This window comes from Equus caballus, chromosome 27 (genome assembly GCF_041296265.1).
Source record: "Equus caballus isolate H_3958 breed thoroughbred chromosome 27, TB-T2T, whole genome shotgun sequence".
Classification (NCBI taxonomy): domain Eukaryota; kingdom Metazoa; phylum Chordata; class Mammalia; order Perissodactyla; family Equidae; genus Equus; species Equus caballus.
Genome location: NC_091710.1, coordinates 20,608,625 through 20,631,798, shown reverse-complemented (window position 1 = coordinate 20,631,798; position 23,174 = coordinate 20,608,625). Strand labels below are relative to the sequence as shown.

The following is a 23,174-nucleotide window of genomic DNA, read 5'->3' as shown; positions in this document are numbered from 1 at the left end:
ACCCCATGTAAACTGGAAAAGCAGTGGCAAAGACAGTCTGCTAGCACGCTATGGCTCCCGCCCAGCACTGTGTCCTTCACCTTCTTTTCTCTCTGCTGCTAAATGCGGAACATTTGTTTCTCCTGCATGAAGATGGGGAGAGAGCACAGGACCTGCAGTCAGAGGCCCTGGGCCCTCTGTCTGGCTACACAAGCCTGAGGAAGCCACTTAAATGACTCATCTGAAAAATGGGAAGAATGCTACATAATGTGGTGGTTGTGTACAGGCCCCAGCTCCGTGCCAGGGATCAATACACGGTGACAATTATTATTAGTGGACAAAGCCCTGGTGCAATGGACAGGACAGCTGAGGCCTAATCCTGGCTCTGCTACTAACTAGCAGTGTGACCTTGGGTAAGTCATGTACACTTTCTGAATCCCATTTCATCGCGTGTAAAATGGGGTCGTAAGAACACATGTACTTTACAGAATTATTGTTAGGATCAAATCTCATTATTGATACAGAATTATTGTTAGGATCAAATCTAATGCACACGAAAGTGGTTTGTAAGTGGTGGTTAGCCTCAAGCAACTTGAAGTGACTGGTATCACCATAGTCACAGGAAGAATAACAACTTGAGGTTCCAAAATCCTTCTAGAAGGATCTTTCTCATTCTTACGCCCCCACCTCCTCTCACAGTCATGCGGATAGATCCAGTCTGCCTCCCCCTAGTCCTGCTCTTCCTCCTCAGTGTACAAACTCTGGCCTCGCCTTTGGTTCAAGACTGACATACATTGTAAGGCACGAGCACTTTTTTGAGGGGTGGAGGGAGATGAACAGGTAGAGAAATGAAACTCTAAAAGGGGCTAAGAAAAAAAATCACGCAAAATGGTAAAGCCACTCTGGAAAACAGTTTGACAGCTTCTTATAAAGTAAAGCCTACACTCAGCACACAGCCAGCAGTCTCATTCCGAGGGCCATCTACCAAGAGAAATGAAAGCATGTGTCTACACAGGAAACGTTTTGTTCTGTACCTTGAGTATGGTGGTGGTTACACTACTGTGCATCTGTGTCAAAACTCACAAGACGGTACACTTGCAACTGGTGAACTTCCTTGTAGATAAATGATACCTCAATAAAACTGATTAGAAAACAATACTGGTACATATCGATACGTGAGGTGACGGATGTGCTAATTAACTAGATGGGAGAAATCTTTTCACAATGTATACATATATCAAATCATCCCAATATATACTTTAAATATCCTACAATTTTATTTGTCAATTATACCTCATTAAATTTGGGAAAAAAGGAAAATACCAGTCACAAAGGGTAATATTCACTTTTGATATTTTTCCTTTCCTATATTGCCAGCATTGTCTCCCCCCAACCCCCAGCACCCTATTATAAGTTATAAAACTTAAATAGTTAAATAAAGAAAGAAGGAGTAGCTCCCTTATTCAGTGAAAGAAGGAACACTCCCCTCAGACAAAGTAAAACCAGCCAGTTCAACCAATGGAGGGCTCAGGGCAGGCTGCCCACCTTGTCCAAAGCAGTGGCAACAGGAAGCAAAGGGCCAATACAGAGCAACTAGAGGAGGTGGCTGCCAGCACTGCCAACAGGAAGTCCACAGAGAGGTACTCAGACACACTGTCCCGAGAAGCTTGCTGCTGGGACAGACTACTGACCTCCCTTCAAACCAGGCGCTCAGTACTTCCACAGAGAGAAGCAAAGCCGGGCCTTTCCACGGCTCTACAGGATCCAAAAGGCGGAAGCCCATTCAGCAGCGCTCAATTTAGGGCAAATACACACATTTCAGCTGACAATCACTACTACGGAGAACAAGAAAATGAAGATACTTCCAGACTGGACTTGTGGACACTTCACACACCAAAAGCTTCAAGGAGTCAATTAAAGTAAGTGAGAATGTGAGCAAGCGAGAAGCAGCGGCCCCTTGAGCTACAAGCCCAATCCCAGCTCTAACTCAGTCCTGAAATGCTCCCTCCTGTGACTTGAACAGTTCTAAGAAACAGCGTTTATTTTCATCTGGAAATGGCGCCTGTAAAGCTGCCAGGCGGGCTCAGATGCACAGCAGTCCTAGCACTCTGTCTTGATGGAGGAGTACTCAGGCAGGGCATGGGTGTTCTTTACAACATTAATCTCAAAAATTCAAGAAAATAAGCACATAATTTGAAATATGAATAAACACTTACATACAAAGATGTTTATTAGCATCACTTATTACAATCATGCAAAAGAGGAAACCATCTAACTGTCCCCAGACAGCAGAATGGCTGAGGACAAACTGGCGACTCCTAAAGATGGAATATCATGTAGCCACCAAAATGCAACTTAAGAGTTTTTTATGACATTAGAGCACGGTAAAGCTAAGTGAAAAATCAGTATACAAAGTGTCACATGCCATACAATCTCGACCACAGGGAAGAATGTACTGGCAAGAAGACTACGGAAACGTGCCCAAGGTTAAGAGTGGCTCTCTCCAGGTGCTCTTTACATTTTTGCTACCATCCCAAACCTTCTACCATGAGCAATGACTCCTTGTATTATTGGAAAAACTCTTCAAAACACTACAAAGGAAAGTACATTTTTTAAAAAGTTAGGAATGTACCATCAAATACGCTCAGTTGTTGCTAATAAACAAAATGAATTTACCACAAATGTGTTTGTTTTCACCGTAGGCTTCTCAGACAATTCTTTCTTCAAGCTTACTACCTACAATTTAAGATGTAAAACACATCTACTCGTTTTATTTATCTTATCTTTGTTTTTCACTTTCAAGAACATCCCTTTGTTCTGATATCTGAGCACTTGGTGAAGGGTCTCTGCATGGTTCTAGAGTCTTCTATTCCCATTTGCAGGCTTCTAAACGTCCATCCTCAGTTGCTGGCCTTTCTTTAGGATTCTTCCTTCATCTTCCTTATGCTTCTCTTGAGGGTGGCCATCAGGACTGGATAAGAAAATGTCCTGATAGTGCCAAGTACTTTGCAGGCCTTTTTTACTGAAACAACCTATGATTACTCTTTTATTCCTACTTTGGGTTACAGAATTAGAGCATCATCGAACATTAGAGGTAGAAGGGACTTAGAGGTCATCTAATCCAATTCTGGTCATGTTGAGGACGTGACTTGGCATAACAGAAAGTGTAGGTTAGATAATGGTACCCTAAATGCTTTCTCTACTTACTACAGTGGAGGTACTCAGATGGAAGCAAAGACACTAGGAAGTGATGCTCCTGCTTGACATTCATCAGGCCTTCTTAATGATAATAGCTCCTATTTTGGGAGTTGAGATTCCCTAGGGTCCTGGCCTAAGCTGGGAACAGGGAGGCAGAGGCAATGGGGAGAGAGAAGAGGGTAATAAAGAGAATGGATTACTAGGAATGCTGCAGAGCCTTCATCCCTGGAAATCTTCAAGATCAGATGATACTTCGAGTTCTGTCCAACTCTATTATACTACATCAACTAGAGACCACAGGACCAAGAAAAGGCGGTTTAGCCTGGAACTATGAACCACAGGATTGTGCTGTGGGGAGCGGGGGTGGAAATTTCTGACCCTTCCTTGAGCAGTGCAATCAACGGTCTTCATAAATTTATGGAACATGAACAAACTTGTTTTGGTCCTCTGTCTCAAGTTTCCACTGCAGACCGTGCCGGCTCAGGCCTTCTGCACCCCTTTTCTTCTCCAGGCCTCATTCCTGCTATAGTCACTCTCCCTCTTGCATTTTTGTCATTCCGACATTTAAATTTCTTGTTGGCTCATAAGGCATTTGTGTTATTTAGATGTTCTCCACACAGTCTTTTGCTCTCTGGGAAGGCATTATGTAAATCTACTAAGAAAAAATATTTTTAAAAGGATAAAGAAATAAACAGCAAAAATAATTAAAATGAGATAAAGTTAAAGGAGTTAGAATGATTTGGCCTGAAGAAGAAAAGATTTAGAAGGTTCTACATGACTTAGATGAAAAATAGCTTTTAAAAGCTGCAAAACAGCCTCAGAAGGTGTAATGCCATTTCCTTGAAGATGTTCTGGTGGATCTGAATGATGGTATGCTGGATGATTGTAGAAAGTTTTTATGTCTTGTTTCCATTTTAAATTTACAATTCAATAATTCCATGAAAATGTTACTATAAGGAAGTAGACTGATACCTACTTTTTATCAAATTTGAAGACATAGCAAACAGTCTTTCATTGTATTAAGAAAGACTACACTCAGATAGGAGGGAAAAAATATGTAATTGAATAGGCTGTCGCACACTGAAATGAGCTCCCATTGGAAAGGTGGAAGCACCTGCACAGAGATTTTTTTAAAAGATTACCACCTGGCTGAAGTGTTTTGGGTCCAATACTGCTTGAAAGCAAGGGACAAGAACAGCTGAGCTTTATACATTCATTGCCACTCTAAGATAGCAATGGCTTCTAAACATTTTTCCCTTTCTTTATGCACTAGAGATGAAGTTCCCTCAGATATTTCAGGTAATTTTTTTTCTTCACTCACAACCAAAAATAGATTAGTTTTCATGAGCAAATCACTTAACATCACTTCTGTCAAATGGCAAACCGAAGAGCCCGTGTTCCAATTCCATGCCCTGAAGTGTTGGACTGTTTGGCTAAGTTTCAAGAGCTATATTAGGAAAATACTTTCCCTCCAGCCACAGTTTAAAATGGAACTACGTATGTAAATAGATATCTTGGTTCTCACATATTTATTTGCTAATTTTGTTCTGATTATAGTGGAAGCTCAATAAAAATATGAATGGTACTTATAAAAACATTGATTCTACTTGTTCTTTCTATTAATGGAACATTAATATAAATAGAAGAGTTGATAGATGAAGATTATTGTCTTAACTATTTTCCATGCTCAACTTACAGCCCCATATTTCTTGTTCTTCTTCCAGAGGTTCTTAAGCAATAGTTTGTAGACAGCAGAAAAAGCAAGAGGGTACAAATAATTATTAACTCATTTAGTCAGACTTTTCCTCTTTGCAATGTATGAAAGTCTGTTCAAATCTCTAAAGTGCTTTGTCAGAAGTCTGCAAATTTGATTCAATTCTACCAATAACTTCCCAAATTAGCCGTATAAACAGTCTAAACAAGGCAATAAGTCCATAAAATTGTTCCTCTGATTAGTAAGTCAGGTCAGAATTGAGTAGTTCTTCATATCTTCCACTGAGACTACTGAAACTAAAGTTTTTACTAAATTAAGAAACCATAAGCATTTGTTTGATATCACCTTCAAAGAACCATGGAAATAGAAGTTAAAAAATATAAGAGAGGTAAGACAGTTTATAAGATTTCTTTGAAAATTATCTCCTAATTCTGAGAGTGCTCTTGGCACTTTGTTCCTTATGGACGATTAAGATAAACTTTCTTGTGCGAGCACCAGCTCTCTTCACCTCAGTTCTTCCTTTGGAAAACTTGGAGCTAGGGAGGATGCTTTGATGTGAACACAAAGAGCTTTTTCATAATAACTAGAGGGCAACCAGATACAAGCTGCTCTTTAGTGATGTTTGAGATTAGTTAAGAAAGAAGAAGAAATACCTAATACCTTTTTATCATTACCTACTTAGTTCCCTTTACTGGAGCACTCGTGTGTGTGTGTGCGCGTGCTTCTGTCTGTATTCAAATTACTGTCTAGTATCACATCCTTTCAGCCTACTGAACGTCTTTTATTATTTCTTGTAAGGCAGCTCTGCTAGCAATGGATTTCCTCAGTTTTCACTTACTTGGGAATGTTTTCTTTTGCCTTCACTTTTGAAGGTAGCTTTGCAGGATATGGGATTCTTTCAGCACTTGAATATGTCACCTCACTGCCTCTGGCCTCCACTGTTTCTGAGGCGAAGTCAGCTGTTATTCTTCTTGGGGTTCCCTTATACTTGATGAGTCACTTTTCTCTTGCTGCTTTCCAGATTTTCTCTTTGTCTTTCAAAATTTTGACTATAACATATTTGGGTGTGGATCTATTTGTGTTTTCCTAATTAGAGTTTGCTAAGCATCTTGGATGTAGATTAATGTTTTTCATCAAATTTGGGAAGTAGTCACTCATTAACTTCTTTGAATATTTTTTTCTTCCCCTTTCTCTCTCTCTCTTCTACTTCTGGTATTACCATCAGCACACTCACTGGTGGCCTAAATTTTTCTGAGGTTCTGTTCATTTTTCTTCATTCTTTTTTCTTCCTGTTCTTTAGACTGCATATTCTCTATTGTTCTGTCTTCAAGTTCACTGATTCTTCCTTCTGACAACTCAAATCTACTGTTGAGCCTCTCTAGTGAGTTTTTCATTTTATTATTATGCTTTTCAACTCCAGAATTTCCATTTGTTTTTAAAAAATTTTTAATTGTGGTAAAATAAACATAAAATTTACAATTAACCATTTTTAAGTGTACAGTTCAGTGGTATTAAATACATTCACCTTAAACACAAACATCACCACTATCCATCTACAGAACTCTTTTCATCTTGCAAAACTGGGACTTCACCCATTAAACAATAATGTCCCATTCCACCTCACCCCAGTCCTTGGCAACCACCAGTCTACTTTCCGTCTCTGTGAATCTGATGACTCTAAGTGCGTCATACGAGTGGGCGCCTACTCTGTTTGTCTTTTTGTGACTAAGACACAGATGTATGATTTGCAAATATTTTCTCCCATTCTTCAGGTTGCCTTTTCACTCTATTAATTATGTTCTTTGATGTGCAGACTCTTAATTTTGATGTAGTTCAATTTATCTATTTTTACTTTTGCTGTTTGTGCTTTTGGTGTCATGTCTGCATTTTGTCCTTTTTTATCATTTCTATCTCTTTAAGGACAGTCTCTATTTGGTGAGTCAGTACCACCGTACCTTCCTTCAATTCTTTAAAAATAGTTTCCTCTAGTCTTTGAATGTATTTATAACAGCTGCTTTGAAGTCTTTGTCTGCTAAGTTCAATACGGGCCCTTCAAAAGCAGTCTCTACTCTCTGCTTTATTTCTCCTGTGTGCGCCACACTTTCCATTTTCTTTACATGCCTCATAATTTTTTGTTGACACCTGAACTTTTAGATAATATATTGTAGCAACTCTGGTTACTGATACCTCCACCCCCTAGAGGTTGTTGCTAGTTGGTTGTTTGTTTATTTGGCTAAAGTAATTCTGTGAAGTCTACTTTTCCCACAGCGAGCAGCTGTTAACATCCCTGCTCAGATTTATTCCCCCTGTTTTTATATTTTAGTCTGACTTGCTAGGGATCACCCACAGGGCAGCATAAGCCATTTACTGTCACAGGTTGTGTGCAAGCCCCCTTAGCTAGTTAGGTTTTCCTGCTTTGCCATGGATGTGTGGGGCTTGGAGACGATGTTCCCAGTTCAGGGAGGATGGGATGGAGGGAAGGTCTGAACACAAAGGGGCAGCACAAGGGTAATCTCTGGGGAGTTGGAATTATTATGTATCCTGTCTGTGCTGGTGGTCATAAAACCTGAGTGTATGTAAAAACTCACAGTTTCACTAGAAAAAGTGAATTTTACTGTACGTAATTCTTTTAAAGTGACCACAATTTGCCTTTATAAAAAAGATACCTCTATACCTGTATTGCTCTTGCATAGCTGGATCCAATTTAATCACTTGAGTTCTTAGAAGTTCACTACTTAATATTTAATGGAGAGATGGAAAACAAAATCTTTCTTATTATACTATTGCCTACTGAGGGTCATTTCCCCTCAGAACACAATAAAAATTAAACTTCAAAAAATGCATCATTCTAATATTAACAGTTAGTATCATAATGTCAAGATTTTATACCTGATCAAAAGAAGTGTCTTCTGGATTAGGATTCAAGTCATTTTTCTTCAAGTAAAAATTCTTGATTTACTTAATTGTTTCTGACAAGTCTCACAGAGCCTGAAGATAGTATGACTTAAAGATCAGGGGAAAACCAAACAAATGTAAACAAAAGTAGGGATGGCAAAAATCAGGTCTGACAGAAAGGGGTGCATGGCTGGACGCCCGACTCTCTCAGTCCCTAGGGACGCCTAACTCTGCACAGCAGGCTGAGGCGGAGAGTGACAGAACTTCCCAGTGATTCTCTCTTCCTGCTCCAGCTGCCACTTCAATTTCAAGTCAAGTCTAAAGCAGTCACTCTTTCTGTTTAAAACCTTTGGAGTAACAGATGAGCTCATTTATAACTCCCAACCACCCCACTGTGTTGAGTGCATTTATAACCTCTTATTTTTGCTTTTAGTCTTCAGAGTAAAGGCAGAAAAAAACAAAATAAAAAAGGAATGAACAAACAAGAAACAAAAAGGAAGAAAATAAAGTCAGTTCACATCTTAGAGCTGAGATCCATTCTGCTCTTGCTCTTACAAAGCCACCCTTTCCCTTGACAGACATCAGACAGTTTTCCGACGTTTTCTAACTTAGTCTATAGTCTCAGGAAATATTTTTATCTGCTCTATCACTTTTAAAAAGATGTTCTCTGGGGCTGGCCCGGTAGCACAGCGGTTAAGTGCACATGTTCTGCTTTGGCAGCCTAGGGTTCGCCAGTTTGGATATCGGGTGCGCATGTGGCCATGCTGTGGTAAGCGTCCCGCATATAAAGTAGAAGAAGAAGGGCACGGATGTTAGCTCAGGGCCAGTCTTCCTCAGCAAAAAGAGGAGGATTGGCAGCACATGTTAGCTCAGGGCTAATCTTCCACAAAATGAAAGAAAAAGATGTTCTCTTTCTTCCTCTGAACCACTCAACTTGCAAAGCATTCTGTGAACAAACCAGAACTGCCTGTTGAGTCCATCTTGACTTGGCAGGTGGCATTCACACCCCCTGCTCACACTGTGTGCAGGAGAGCTCTGTGACTCACCTGAGTTGAAACCGCATGGCAGCTAGGACATGCTGATGTGGCTATCACAGTTCTCACTGGGGACAGTACTCTGACCACGGACTATCTGATGATTCTCGTTAAATGGTTCACCCACATCTCTTTCTCCTCTCCCCAGCCCAGAGAAAAAGACATGTGGGATGTGTCTTTACTTTCTTGAGGAGGCAACAGTGTAGAGCAGAATTACATGATTATTCCTTTCACATACTTGCAGGAGAAAGAAACAAGATGATAAAGAAAGAAAGGAGAGGATAAAAAGAAGAGCACTCCTTGTAAGGATAAAAACGGTAAGCAGGAAACTTGACAAACCAGCTTTCTGAGTTCCAAGTGTTCCAGGAAACACTCTTCTATGAGTAACAAAGGGTCTGAACCAAAAGCCAGGCCAAAACATGGTAGTACATGATACTAGATTCCTTTGGTTTCTCAAGGCACCTTGGCTTTAAATTAAGTTTAACGTATCAGTCCTGTTGAAAGTGGGTTCAACCAGTCTCAATCTAAACCTCTGTCCCCAGGTAAAGCTGGTAACAGATTCTACTCACTTAGGCCCAGACTTAGTAATACACTTCAAAGAAAGACCTTTTAAATAACCCTTGAAAGTACTTATTCTCATGTGTCACTATACAAAGTGGGTTGAAAGGGAGGCCTACTGTTTTTGCTCAAGATTTCCTTAAATCAACTGCCACCAGTACCAAAACAGTTACCCAAAATAACCTTCTGATTAAGGCCACAAGGACATCCTAGCAGTATTTGGCAGAAATAATTGAGGGAGCCAGTCCTCTCTTAATGTGCTATCATTTTTAGTAAACACTGGTGCGATACACTTTGATACCACAAAGATAAGTGCTTTAGAAATACTACATGACTTGTTCTTTCCATTATCCCTCATCACTGCCACTCAAAATATTATCCAAGGTCTACGGCACATGGTTCCATCATTCATCACTTCACATCTAAGATCTACAATGATGGTCCCTTATAAAATTTAAATGAATAATCCTAACACCAGAAGTATTATTTTAATGACAAAAATATGCTGGATTCCATTTTGCTCTCCCAATAATAATGAACCTGAGATCCTGCCCAACTTGAGATCATATTAGAATTCACTGAACCTCTAGAGCAGTAAGTAGTGAAAGCAGAGCCTTGCTGAATACCTTTCACATTGCAGAATTAACAAAATTAACCTTTATTAATAACTGCTACACCTCAGTCTGCGTGTAGGTCTCTTCCCAAGAGCCAAGATCAAGACAAATTTTTCCATTTAAAAAATATGCACTCTTGGGGCTGGCCCCATGGCCAAGTGGTTAAGTTCGTGTGCTCCGCTGCAGGCGGCCCAGGGTTTCGTAGGTTCGAATCCTGGGCGCGGACATGGCACTGCTCATCAAGCCACGCTGAGGCAGCGTCCCACATGCCACAACTAGAAGGACCCACAACGAAGAATATACAACTATGTACTGGGGGGCTTTGGGGAGAAAAAGGAAAAAAATTAAAAAAAATCTAAAATAAAAAATATGCACTCGTATAAAATATTTGGTAAAAACAGAAAAGTGGAAAGTAAAATGAGGACAAATGCTCCTAGCCCGCCAATACAAAATAACCATTGTTTTTGTGTACATTTTGGTGTACTAGTTTTATCCATTGGGGTGGGCATTACTTATGTAAGCCACTAAGAGGCCACTGCCAAATTAAATAAAAAGGTCAAAATAAAAATGAGGGGCCGGCCTGGTAGTATAGCAGTTTAGTTCTTGCACTCTACTTCAGTGGCCCAGGGTTCGTGGGTTCGGATCCCGGGCATGGACCTACACTCTGCTCATCAAGCCATGCCATGGCAGCATCCCACATACAAAATAGAGGAAGATTGGCACAGATGTTAGCTCAGGGCCAATCTTCCTCACACAAAAAAAGGAATTCAAGCCATTAAGCCATTAAAAACAATGCCTTCCATTTAAAAAAAATAGGGTCATACATATGTATTTTGTAACTTGCTAGTTTTACTCAATATAGATCTAATGTCATCATTGTAAGTGGCTGTATTTATTTAATTAGTACCTTATTGGGTTGTTTCTGGGGATATTTTACTGAATTATTAGGTCAGTTAGTCTTGTGTAATCTAATAATAAGAAAAGCTTTTTTCCTCCTTTCTCTTCACGTTTAATTTTTCGACTGAACAACTACAATGAGACGATGTTTATCCCAAACCACTTAACCACTTTCGTCTTTAACGATACATATGTGGGCTAGATACAAGACTGATTTTAGAAACAAAATTATTTTTTGCCAGGGTGAAATACTGAAAAGAATGACTATTTAGTAATTTCTCTTCGTATAGAAATGAAAATAGCCTTCTGCCTGCTATCATTAGGAACCAACCAGCCATTTGGCATTTTCCCTATTTCAGTTATAGTTATTGAGAGCGCAAGGTTTTAAAGAAAATATTTTATACTCAGACACTAATTCAGGGTGAGCAATTCACTCTCTCTGCCATCGGACTGGAGAGAGACGTCTGCCTTATCAGTGTGCAAGTGCCATGCTCCCCGGGCTGCATCTACTCTGTAAGCAGACAAGACAGAGAAAGCAACCCTGTCTGCACTGGTTGATGCGCTTAACGTCTGAGAGTCCGTGTTTTTAAACATAATGGGGTCCAAGGACTGTGTGACAACAGTGTATGCACTTGCCACTTTCATCTCTCTGGCTCCCATGACAAGGCAAAACTAGAGTTTGAGCCGGAGTGCCCTCACTTATCTTTTCTCACGTCAAGAGGTTTTTAATACTTTGCAAATCTGTCATTAACTACAGCTATAAAAGCCAAGGATTCTATCCACCCGGGTTTTCAGCACTGAAATAGTAGGGCCGCGCCACCCTGGCCCCGGGACAGCATGTCTTCTCTGGAGACGGCAGCGTGCCACTGGTGTGACACTTAAGCCGCACGGGCAACACACGTCCTCAGAGAACGCTTTCTTCCTTAAGACCACAAAGAACTTTTATTGTACTAAACGCTGTACAAAGTATAACAAATAGATACACTCTCAGTAGTTGGTGTTTTCAACCTAAGACAATTCCGTTAAGCCAGAGCACAAAGGAAAGATATACAAAAGCAAAGATGTAACCAAATCAAGAAGCATTTATTTTATGTGCAAAAGGAGGGGTCAGCACAGGGGCTCTTAGCAGTACCCATGTTGACTGGGAAGGGCAAGCACTGCCGACTTCCTGACTCTAGATAATTAAGTGCATGGAAGAGGGCAGGGCATCTGTGGCCTTGCACATTTTAGCTGGATAATTAACCATTTATTTGCATTAAGTGCCTACTATGTGTACCATTGGCTATTTGCTGCAGATACAAACACGTCAAGATGAAGTAGGTCACCATCCTCCACCTCTAGGGGAGACCCCTTGAGCTGCCAGCACAGGATCCTGCGTTTGCATCCTCTGGAGTCCTCCCACTTTGCCCCTACTTCCAGGGTGTCAGACGGCATTCTCCATACCAGGGATGGGGAATGGCATTCCCACAGGTGGAGTGCCAGCACCCCCACTGACTTCTCTTCCTGTGCAAGTGACAGAGTGGGGAAAATGGGGCACAGTCGAACTTCCCCTCCAGACAACCATCTTCTGAAACGGGCTTCATGAAGAAAGCAACCAGTTTAGCCAGCAGTCTGTGAAATGATCACAGGCTAACATTGAGGGCCTCCTCATTTTGACCTGTGCCCAAATTTCCCTTCAGGTGGCTGTGAAAAAGTCACCCGGCAGGAGGGAGTCTATTTAACAGCATTGTGATAAATTAAAGTAGGCTATATCTGGTAGCACAGCATTACTACTTGATTCTATTTGATCAACATTACTATTTGATCCTCATTTGTAAGCAGGCATTGTCTTAACTACCGAGTTCAGGAAAGTAATTGCAAAATTTTCCTGGTTAATTATTAATCTTCCTGAGGGACTGAGGAAATTCAGAGCAAAGTCAGGGCTGGAAGGGACTTTGAGAGGTCATTTATCTCCTGACATCAGAGAGAATATTGAAAACTTTGCAAACAAATATAAACCCATTTTTAGATGACTTCAGGAAAAAAGTTTACATTTTCTAGTATCCAAATTCTCCATTTTATAATACCCTTCTTCCTCATATATCGTCTGGTGACCCTCAAACTTCAGTATGCATCAGAATCTCCTGGGAGGCTTGTTACAACATAGATTACTGGGTCCCACCCCCACAGCTTCTGAATCAACAGGTCCTGGGTGGGGCCCGAGAATGTGCATTTCTCACAAGCTCCCGGGTGGTGCTGCTGCTGAGGGTACTGGGACCACACTGTGAGGACCACGGTTCTCACCAACCTTTGCTGGACTGAACCCTTAGATTCTCAATGGAAACAGATACTAGCTAGTCATCATTCCTTCGTACTAAGGCATACATATACTTGAACAATCATTCAAGAGTCCCCCAGTCATTTTTTTTTCTCCAGACTAAATAATAGAAGTTCCCTAACATCTTATTATAGGTATCATTTTTCAACCCTTTAATCATTTTTTGAGGTTCTTTGTTGAGCCCTCTCCAAGTCTCTCTCAGTTGTGGAGCCATGAACTAGACCCAGAACCTTAGTCAGACTGGATGAGGTTGAGGATAAAGGGAAAAATGACTCACAGATTCATACAGTGTCCTCCTATTTATTAGTCTCCAGTATCCGAGCTTGCCTCACTAGCGCCCTTGTGATTCACGTTCTTCTGACTCCTTTATGGGCGGCAGTAATGCTTAGCTGACCTTCCTAATGCTTTCTTCCGAGAAGCTCAAAGCACTCCTCTAACTAATTCAACAGTTGACTCAGCCTCCTAAACCAATGCAGGGTTAAGGAGCTTGTTCAAATGCATATCAGTTCAGAGGGGAGAAAAATCTGGAATCCAAATTCGGCTTTCTATCCAAATATCATTACATGCAGAAAGATGCTTCTTACATTTATCACACTTCATGAGATACCAGGTTTACCTCCCCTAGAGAACGATGGCAGTTCCAGGTCCAGGAGAAACCACCAGGTCTCCCTCCCTTTGTGGGGAGCTGTGACAGAGAAGTGGAGTTTTGGGTATGCTCCTCGGGTCAGTCTTTCACTCTTCTCCATCCCTTCCCCAGCCGCTGGGAGAGAAAGGAAGCAGCACCGTGGGTGGCACTGCGGTCTGTCCTATCCATTCAGCCAAAGCCCAGATGAACTGAAAGCTAACCCACGAGCTGCCCTTGACCCTTCCCACTCCTTCTTGTTTTCTTTTTCTTCGTGCTCATATTCTTTTTTCTGCCCGTTTACTCAGTGTGTGTCGGGCGCCCAGTCTCTGTGCACTGCCTAATTCTATCACGTGAGTTCTTTGAGAGTAGGAACTATGCTTGCTTTGTGCATTGTATGTGCTTGGGGTGCTTAACACATGCTAAACAAGAACAGCAGGCCCAGTATTTCCCGGAGAAGTCTGCTTTCCTGCTGAGGGTCCGACCCCATCACCACACGCTCGTGGACAGGACAGCGAAGCTGAAGGCAGCCCTCTGCCCACTGCTCATTCTAGATAAAATGGTTGAAACTCAATACAACAAAGCCTATTCCCACAAAATTTCCTTTCGAAAGAGAACATTCTAGAGATGTGATCACTGAGCACTCGCATTCGGCTGTTGGACATCCAAAAGGCAGGCTGTTGGATAATGTAGTTCCCACACAGGCATGCAGACAAGTTACCTATTAAAAACCTCATGTGGATGAAGGGAACCCAGAAAAAACATTCCTTTCTGCTTCCCTGAAAAATTCCTCAATGCTCCAGGGCAGATGGCTATTCTCAAGACACAAAGTCACAGGAAAACACGTCTACCGCAGTCAGGAGCGCTGGGTCGGTAACTACTTTAAGAGACAGAAGATTAGGACAAGAAGGTGGGCCACCAGCGAGGGCGGTTTCAACAGGACTGCAGGACAGATAGCACAGCTACCTGCGGCGAAGGTGACGGCGATGGAAGGTGCAGGTGTGCACGGCACATGGGTAGGCTGGGCTCCCGGGCACTGCCACAGGCCACAGAGTTGCCCATGTTTCTCAGCATCTGGAGCCCCCATGTGTGACTCTGGGCTGAGCTCAGTGAGATTTGTCACACCCAAGGTCATAACTAGTCAACAGAGCCTCTACTCATGAGGGAGCCATGACCAGTATCACTCCATCAGGCACACAGGACAAGAAGCATCAAAGAGAATCACGGCACCATCAAGCACGAGAAATTCCGACCCGACACTTACATAATCTAACTGTTCTCTTCTTTCTTTCACATATATCACTCTCTCACAGCACATAAATCATTACAACTAACACTCTCAAGGTGTTTACAAGCATTTTAGCAACTCCACCTAAAAGAACACGTGCTTCCTAGCAGTAAAAAGACCTATGGAAACTTCTTTCTGTTAAATTGAAAACTGGATAAATTTTCAACAGCTTTTCTTTTTTGCAGGACTAAACTACAATTGATTTTATGAATAATAGCTTGAAAACTATCTAATATCCAACTACAGTATACCTTTAAAAACACTCCACTGAGATCCTGATGGCACCTTACGGACAACCAGAGTAAGAATTAGAACGGTTACTTTCCTGGGATAAAAGTATGTATTATGAAGCATATACTGAAACAAAGTCCCTTTCACTGCTGACGATAACATTACAGACGCATCTGTTATAATTACATTAATCTGGACTGCAAATTTCTCTTCTGCTCAATAAAAAACTTAAGTTTAAAAAAAGTTTCTTTCTAAAAATAGCCCAAGAAGAACTCAGTTCTATTTTCCCTTCATACATTCTTTTCCTACTAAATGTACCACTGAAACATTTCCTTTCATTGTTGACACCTTAGGTCATTTGGATTTAAAATCAGACAATACATAATAACATAAAAGTCTTTAAATAAAGCTTTTCAAAATGGGAAATTGGCATTTGAGGGCATGCTCAGAGAGGACTGAGGAGACATAGATGCCTGGCAAGCAGCTACTACACCGCCTATTAGAATCGTTTCATTAAAATCAACATTCCTAAGGGGATACAATTTACGTGTTAATTGATAAAGAAATTCCTGCCTGGTTCTGTGTTATGGCAAGTTGTCTGGCACGAAGTCAGTGTACTCTGAATTAAAACACTTTAAGCAGGGTGATTCAGATTTAATTTAAAATATTCGATATTAAAACCTTTAGTTTTCTTCAGTCCAAATTTAAGTTGGCAATGACTTGTTAAGAGCAGTTAAGATTAGAGAATTTCATGGCCTTTGGTTAATTTTGATAACTAACACAATCTTCCAGAGGATGCTTTCAAGTACTTTCTAAAAGCTGCCTCCTAAATTTATTTACTTTTTTTCTTTAGGAGTATATTCTTCTCTTTAGGAGAATATGGTCTATTTTTAAGCAAAATAAAATCCTCCTTAAAAAAACAAAATCTTCCTTAAAAAAATAAAAACTGTCCATCTATACATTTTACAAAATTACATTTGACATTCATTATTTCTGGAGCATAAACTTGTAGTTCAGGGTAACTATGTTACAGGAATCCACTTTTAACATTTTTTCTAATAAGAATTAGTTTACTATGGACAATAAAGCTCAATGACACAACCATTTCCATTAACCAAATATTTTAACAGATAAAGTAAGTAATAATCTACAGCCTGCTTTTGCAAAGATAGAAACAGTAAGAATGAAATACTTTCTCTTGGGAAAATTGAATAAGGCAGGTTTCTTGCAGTAAGATAGATTTAAAGAAAAACCTTTGCTACCATCCTTAGAATCCTCTAAAGTACTCACCCCAAGGCTTCCAGTTTTCCCAAGAGATAAAAAATTACTATGATGGCAACATTAGGAAGATTTAAGAAGAAAAGAACAAAGAGAGATCTTAAAAGTTCACCCAGTACTTACAAGTCCTTTCAAAGGAAATCTGAGCCGCAATTCTTCAGAAGCCTGCTCTCCGGATCATAAACACAATCTGAAGTCTAAAATAGATATCCTATCACACTAGGCCGAGAAGTCACATTTCAGCTTACTAACTTCTACTTGGGTAAACAGTTTTACAACTCATACAACAAATCCTCGCTAAAATTAACTGCCCCAGCACAGCAGGCAGGAACTCGCTGCTATGCATCATGTGTGCCGGGATTTATTCACCAGGACAACATCGGTGTCCTCTTAATGGGAAATCTGGCCAAGGGGCGTGCTCTGGGAACAATACATAGCATCATGATTATGCTAATTATTGAACCCAGTCCAATAATGCTAACTTCTTTTAAGTTGTTTTCGCAAGTACTGACAAAGAGAAAGAGCAAGCTGTTTTTCACAACGGGCGTCCACTTGATTTTTAAGCTTTCAAATCAGACAAAACTTTGGCAACAAGGTGGCAGTGCTGTATGCTCTTCACAAGGAAAAGCCAAGTCAAAAGACTGTCAGATTATTTAAACAGTAGGATTAGATAAGGGGCTAAGGGAAACTGAATAGACATCAGATACACATACCAATAAGTCTATCAACAAGTAGCCTTCGAGGAAAGCTTTTTTCTTGATATATAATGAACTCATTTCGTCTACTTGCTTTCTGGCTTTGTCTTCTGTACCTCCCAAGGAGTTGCCATGTGGACACGGTCACTAATAAATTACAACGAAGAACAAACATCTCAAATATTTGCAAAAGGCATCATCCACGGCAAAAAGCATTTTGAAGTGCATTTAACTACCTGGCTGGCAGGAACTGCTAAACTGTCCTCTAGAGGTGACCGGCCATCTATAAAGCAAGGGGAAGTTCAAGCTGACAGTTAAAGACCCTAAGTATACTGCTGATATTTAAAAAAATTAGAAGTACCAGGGACCTTTCCTTAAAAAATATAAACTCCCTTAATAAATACAACCTATATCAAAGACACAGAACTGCATAATATCTACTCAAGAGGGTTCAGACTAGTTTGTTTTAGACATCTAAGTTCTAATGACATATTTTGCTCTTACTGCATACTTCATGAATGATATCAGAGCACATTAAAAACATCAATCAAATCTCCAAACATCTCTGGGAGAGGTCATTTTTCCATTTTTTTTAACAGAGAGGTAAACAGACAGGGACACTCAATGCCCTGTCCTAGGCTTCTCTCTGAATCCACACTAAACCACTCCATCTCCCTCCTAACCTCCATGGCATGCCTTCCAGATTAACTATTTAGCTATAATGCTATAGATCTTTTTAGCGCTGTTTGTTTTCCTAAGTTAAAAACGTCATATGTCAGGGGGTCAGCCTAGCGGCCGAGTGGTTAATTTGCACACTTTGCTTCAGTGGCCCAGGGTTCAGATCCTGGGTGTGGACATAGCACCACTCATCAAGCCATGCTGAGGCAGCATCCCACATGGCACAACCAGAAGGACCTACAATAAGAATATACAACTATGTACTGGGAGACTTTGGGGGGGGGGGTGGGGGGAGGGAAAGGGAGGAGGAGGAGGAAGAGGAGAAGGAGGAGAAGAAGAAAAAAAGAAGAAGAAGAAAAAAAAATGTCATATGTCAATTTAGACTTTAGGAGATTTATTCTAGTCAACTCCCAAATCCCAGGTTTGAGCTCCAGGGGTTTACTCCTTAACTCTCTATTGCAGGCAGGTATCCGGTAACCATGGATCCTTAAGACATGACCATGTCCTTAGGAAGCACTGTCCACCTGTGGCACCCACACCCAGAGTGGCAAATGGGTTGATTTTCATTGGCATGAGCTGGAAACTACCAGCACAACCCCCCTCCTGGTTGTTCACAGAAACTGCTGGTGGCTAGCTGGGATTCCACCCCCACTGCCCAACTGTGGGCAGCTGTAGCCAACACTTGCTCCACCTCCACAAAATGGCAGCTGATGCATGCTCACCACCTCCCCAACACAGTCACTGGAGGTGGGCATCCCACTCAGAACCGAGAGGAAGAACTTACCACTTATCAAAGATAGCTGACCTCTGATTAATATAATTAATTCCTTCTGATCCGCAGCAAACTTACTCGAGAATTCTTAATGCCAAAAGAGGACAGTCTGAGGCTATATTTGACACAATTATCCTTATCCTATTATGTGATAGCTCCACAGAAGAGTTTCTAAGCCAAAACATTATTTCTTTTCTAAACCAGGAAGAAAAAGCAAATATGCCAAGTTTACTTATGCATCAGATTTCGCATCACAGAGGAACAAGATAGTGGATCCTACACCCATTATACAAAGGCAGGGGACATGGAACAGTTTTCCAGCTCCTCATATCTCAAATATGCTGAGTATGACTCCACCGTTTCTTTCAACAGCAGCCACACCTGTTCCAAAGTGTAAGAACCAAAACATTCCAAAGAAAATGGTGCATCTTCCAATTACATTAGTCATTCTGCTGCTTCCTTTTTATTAGCGAAAATAATTTAAGAGTCAACTGTACATTTGTTCAAGGCATACTTAAGATAGTAGAGAAAAATCTGTGTCCATCATTAAAAGCAAGGTAATTTCTTCCCATTTGTTCTCATGAATTTTTGGTGGTGGGGGAGCAGGGATGGGCAGCATAGTCAAGTGGAGGGTGGTGATCGAAGGGATCTTTAGTCCAATAGATCTATGACATTAAAAACAAAAAAACTACTGTTTTTACGAACTCGCATTAATGAATTAACCTGGATATCAACCCTAAAGAGCAGCTACATACATAACTTAAAATTCTCTAGGAGTCACATTAAAAAAGTAAAAACAAACAGGCAAAATTAATTTTAACAATAGATTTTATTTAACTCAGTATCTCCAAGATACTATTATTTGAACACGTAGGAATTCAAAAATTACTAATGAGATGGTGGGAGAAATGGAAAGCTGAGGAAAGCTAAGAACTGAGACAGACTGCAAGAGAAGGAAAAATGATTTAGAAAGGAGAAAGAAAGGACTAAAACAAGGCCAAACAGACCAAAAGGAAAGGAGAAGAAAAGCTCTCCCTAGCATGGAATTCAGTTATAAGATCATGGAACAAATATTGGGAAGTTCCCGTTCCGGGGCGCGGTGCTAGGGATACAGAGAGGAAAGACCAGGGTCTGTATTCAAGGGGCTCACATTCTAGTGAGGGGAACAGACCCACCTAGGCAAATACAACACTCTGGTAAGTATGAAGGCACAGCTGTGGAAGCACACAAGGGGGACACAGTTTATTTTTTAAATGAAAGTTATTTTCTAATGAAATTTTAAATATATGTTTTGGGATATCTCAGGGTTCTGAATTTTGTTTTGGAATCTTAGAAGAGGCAATGGAGAGGTCAGGGGGAGATCAATTATTCCAAAATATTTAAAAATTACATCTAAAACCAGCAGTAAAGTTTCCATTCTGAGCTATTTATCATCTTCAAATGAAACCTGGCTATTTGATCCAACTAGTGAAGGTGGTAGAGTAGGGCAAGAGTAGAAAGAGAAAAAAAATTCATGTTTCACCATGGTTCCCAGTTCCTCAGAGGATGATATAAAACACTCAAAGGCTTTGATGCTGTAAAAAACCATTATCAACCCATTAGGGAAGAAACTCTCCTTTAGATTGTAGTGGTGGAGTCAGAAAGACCCGAGTCCAAAACGTAGTCCACCACCTACCAGCCACGTGACCTCAGGCAACTTAGCTAGCCTCTGTGAGCCGGCTCCTCGCCTGTAACACAGGGCTAGGGCCGACATCCAGGGGCAGAGTCAGAACCCCGAGAGGGTGTGCAGCATCAGCACAGAGGAGCTCTCTGCAAAGGCTGTGGCCATTATGATCACAGCCCTTCCACCATCGGTGAAGTACTTCCCGAAGATCAACTTGCGATATTTACTGACTGAGGGTTAAAGGCTCCATGCTTTTATAGCTCAAAGCTTCAAAAAATAAAAAGTTGAAGGTGGTTTCAAATGATTGTCAAGAATTTCAGGGAAACACAGGGTCTATAAACTATCTCTTTGAAAACTGCAGCTGTGAGAGCCTGCTCAGTTTTTCTCTATTCTATCCCTTGTGTTGCTAGCCTAAATTTGACTCAGAATTTAGGGACACTGACTAAACAGTACATACAAATTCCTCATCTTGGTAGAGTGTTGGCAGGAATGACCCCCTATTTGTTCCTGCTTCCCTGTATCCATACCGTTTGGTAGCCCCTTCCCACACTGACCCTGGGTTGACCAGCAGGACAACAGCAAACCCAGACACTTGAAAAGTGCTGACCCATGGGGGCTTGCCTCTCCTTGCTGTCCTCTGGAATCCTGAGACCACCACACAAAGCGGCCCTGGCTAGCCTACTGAGGATGAGGAGACCACGCGGAGCAGAGACATGCCGTCTGCTGCTGAGGCTCCTACACCAGCCCCATGACGATGCCTGACATGTGAGTGAGGCCATCCTTGACCATGAGGCCCAGCCAAGCTGCCCACTAACTGAAGCCAGCCAGGCTAGCTCAAACTAGAAGAACCACCTAGGTGACCTGCAGAATTGTGAGACATCATAAATGTCTCCTTTTCTAAGCCACTAGTGTTAGATGGTTTGTTATGCAGCAAAAGCTCACTAATACAGTCGCACGCCACAGAGCAAGGTTTCGGTCAACAACAGACCGCATTCACGACAGTGGTCCTGTAAGATCAGTACCATGTGGCCTAAGTGTGTAGTAGGCTACACCATCTAGGTTTGGGTAAATACATTCTGTGATAGTCACACAGCAACAAAATCGCCCAGAGCACCTTTCTCAGAACATAATTTCGTCATTAAGCAATACATGACTATATCAAAAAGTCTACAATATTCCCACCCTTTATCTCCAAATGAAACCTTTTAAGATTAATCAATGTTTACCTTATTCTTAAAATTCACAATTCTGATTACTATATTTACTCTATCTGGTGTATATCAACTACTATGTTAATTAAACAAAAAGGAAACAGTGATATGGTCTGATTATAAAATTGCTAGAATGGTAAGTGCTCTATTTATTTCATCCTATAATTTGAAACAAATATATGTGGCTTTCAATGCTACAACTATATATGCTAAAGAAACGATCCCTCCATCCCAGCCTTCACAGTGATGACAGTGCACAGTTCATAGCTACTCGGTCTGTCTCAGTACTTCAGAAATGGATTGGGGGACCAATAATGGCACATATGAGCAGAGAAATCTAACTCTAAAAAGAATAAATCATTTTTTCTTTAGTGTTCACCTTTTTGTAAGCTAAAAAAAAGACATATACATAGTAGCAAACTCTCAAAGACAGTTCTTTTTAAAACTTTGATAAATAGCTAATTCAGCATGATTTTATAACATAATTTATAGCAGGACTGTGAATGTGAAGGCAGTATTATTACTGCTGTTGTTTGAATACTTATTTTAACATAGTTGATTTTTTAAAGTATCTTAGAATAATATGGGGAAATTTTACCCTTGCCATACATTCCTAATAGTGGTCCACTTTTAAGAAATATTTATTAAACAGTTGGTTCCTGCCATTATGAAACTCCCAAGCATTTCCAAGGTATGTATGCATGGCAGGATGCCCACGACTAGAACAGAAAATAGTGTGAACGACAGTTCTGCCTTCAAGAGGCCTACAATCTGATGAGAGACATGAGAGCATATACAAACTTTCTACCACATAAGAGAGTAATCAGTAAGTATCCTAAATGGTAAAATCTCATTCCATTAGGAATCTAAGGAAAAAAGAAGAAGCTTCCAGTTGGGTTAATCAAGAAAAGCATCTTAGAAGCGACATTTGAATTGAGCCTCTGCAGGCTGATAAGCTTTCAATAGCAAAAGGAGTGGAAAGAACATTATACAGAACCAATGACATAAGCAAAGATAAAAACAAGGAAAGCTATAATATGTGTCAGGGAACGGCTTGGATTCAGAACTCAGCTCTATCAATTAACAGCTGTTTTGGCTACTCATGAAGCTCCTTGATATCTCCAAGTCTATGCCATAAAGTATCCAATGAGAGCATAGTATCTATAGCAAGATTGCCTGGGCTCAAATTCCAGCTCTATCATTTAGTAGTTGTTGACCCTGGGCAATTACTCTCTCTATGCCTCAGCTTCATCATCTTTAAAATGGGGATAATAATATACATACTTCATAGGGTACTATGAAGATTAGATGAATTTATATTTACAAAGTATGTAGAACAGTGTGTGGTGCTTAAAATATAAACACATTTTGTTAAATAAACTCACATGTTTATGCATACACAGCAGGATAGACAGATAGATATGTATGAATATAGAGACAGACATAATGAATATAGCTATATCACCAAGAACAGTACTTGGTATGCAGTAGGGATAAATATATTTTTATTTTTTCCCCTTTGTCTGGAGT

The 23,174-nt window shown here is 40.6% G+C and overlaps 1 protein-coding gene across 26 annotated transcripts in view; it reads right to left on the bottom strand.

Moving 5' to 3' along the window:
- Window positions 1-23,174, bottom strand: part of SLC20A2 (solute carrier family 20 member 2) — a 106,676-nt gene that overhangs the window by 59,503 nt on the left and 23,999 nt on the right. The window contains exons 1-2 of one of the 26 annotated variants that reach the window (XM_070253347.1): window positions 17,557-17,603; window positions 17,339-17,467 (exon numbers count right to left, since the gene is read on the bottom strand). The exons of 20 other annotated variants lie outside the window; for them this stretch is intronic. The gene's annotated coding sequence lies outside the window, so the exon portion shown is untranslated. Of the gene's footprint in view, window positions 1-13,483; window positions 14,171-16,637; window positions 17,272-17,338; window positions 17,468-17,556; window positions 17,604-23,174 lie in introns of those variants that run through there. 5 more of the 26 variants (XM_023630894.2, XM_070253351.1, XM_023630899.2 and 2 more) reach the window with 5 other exon arrangements.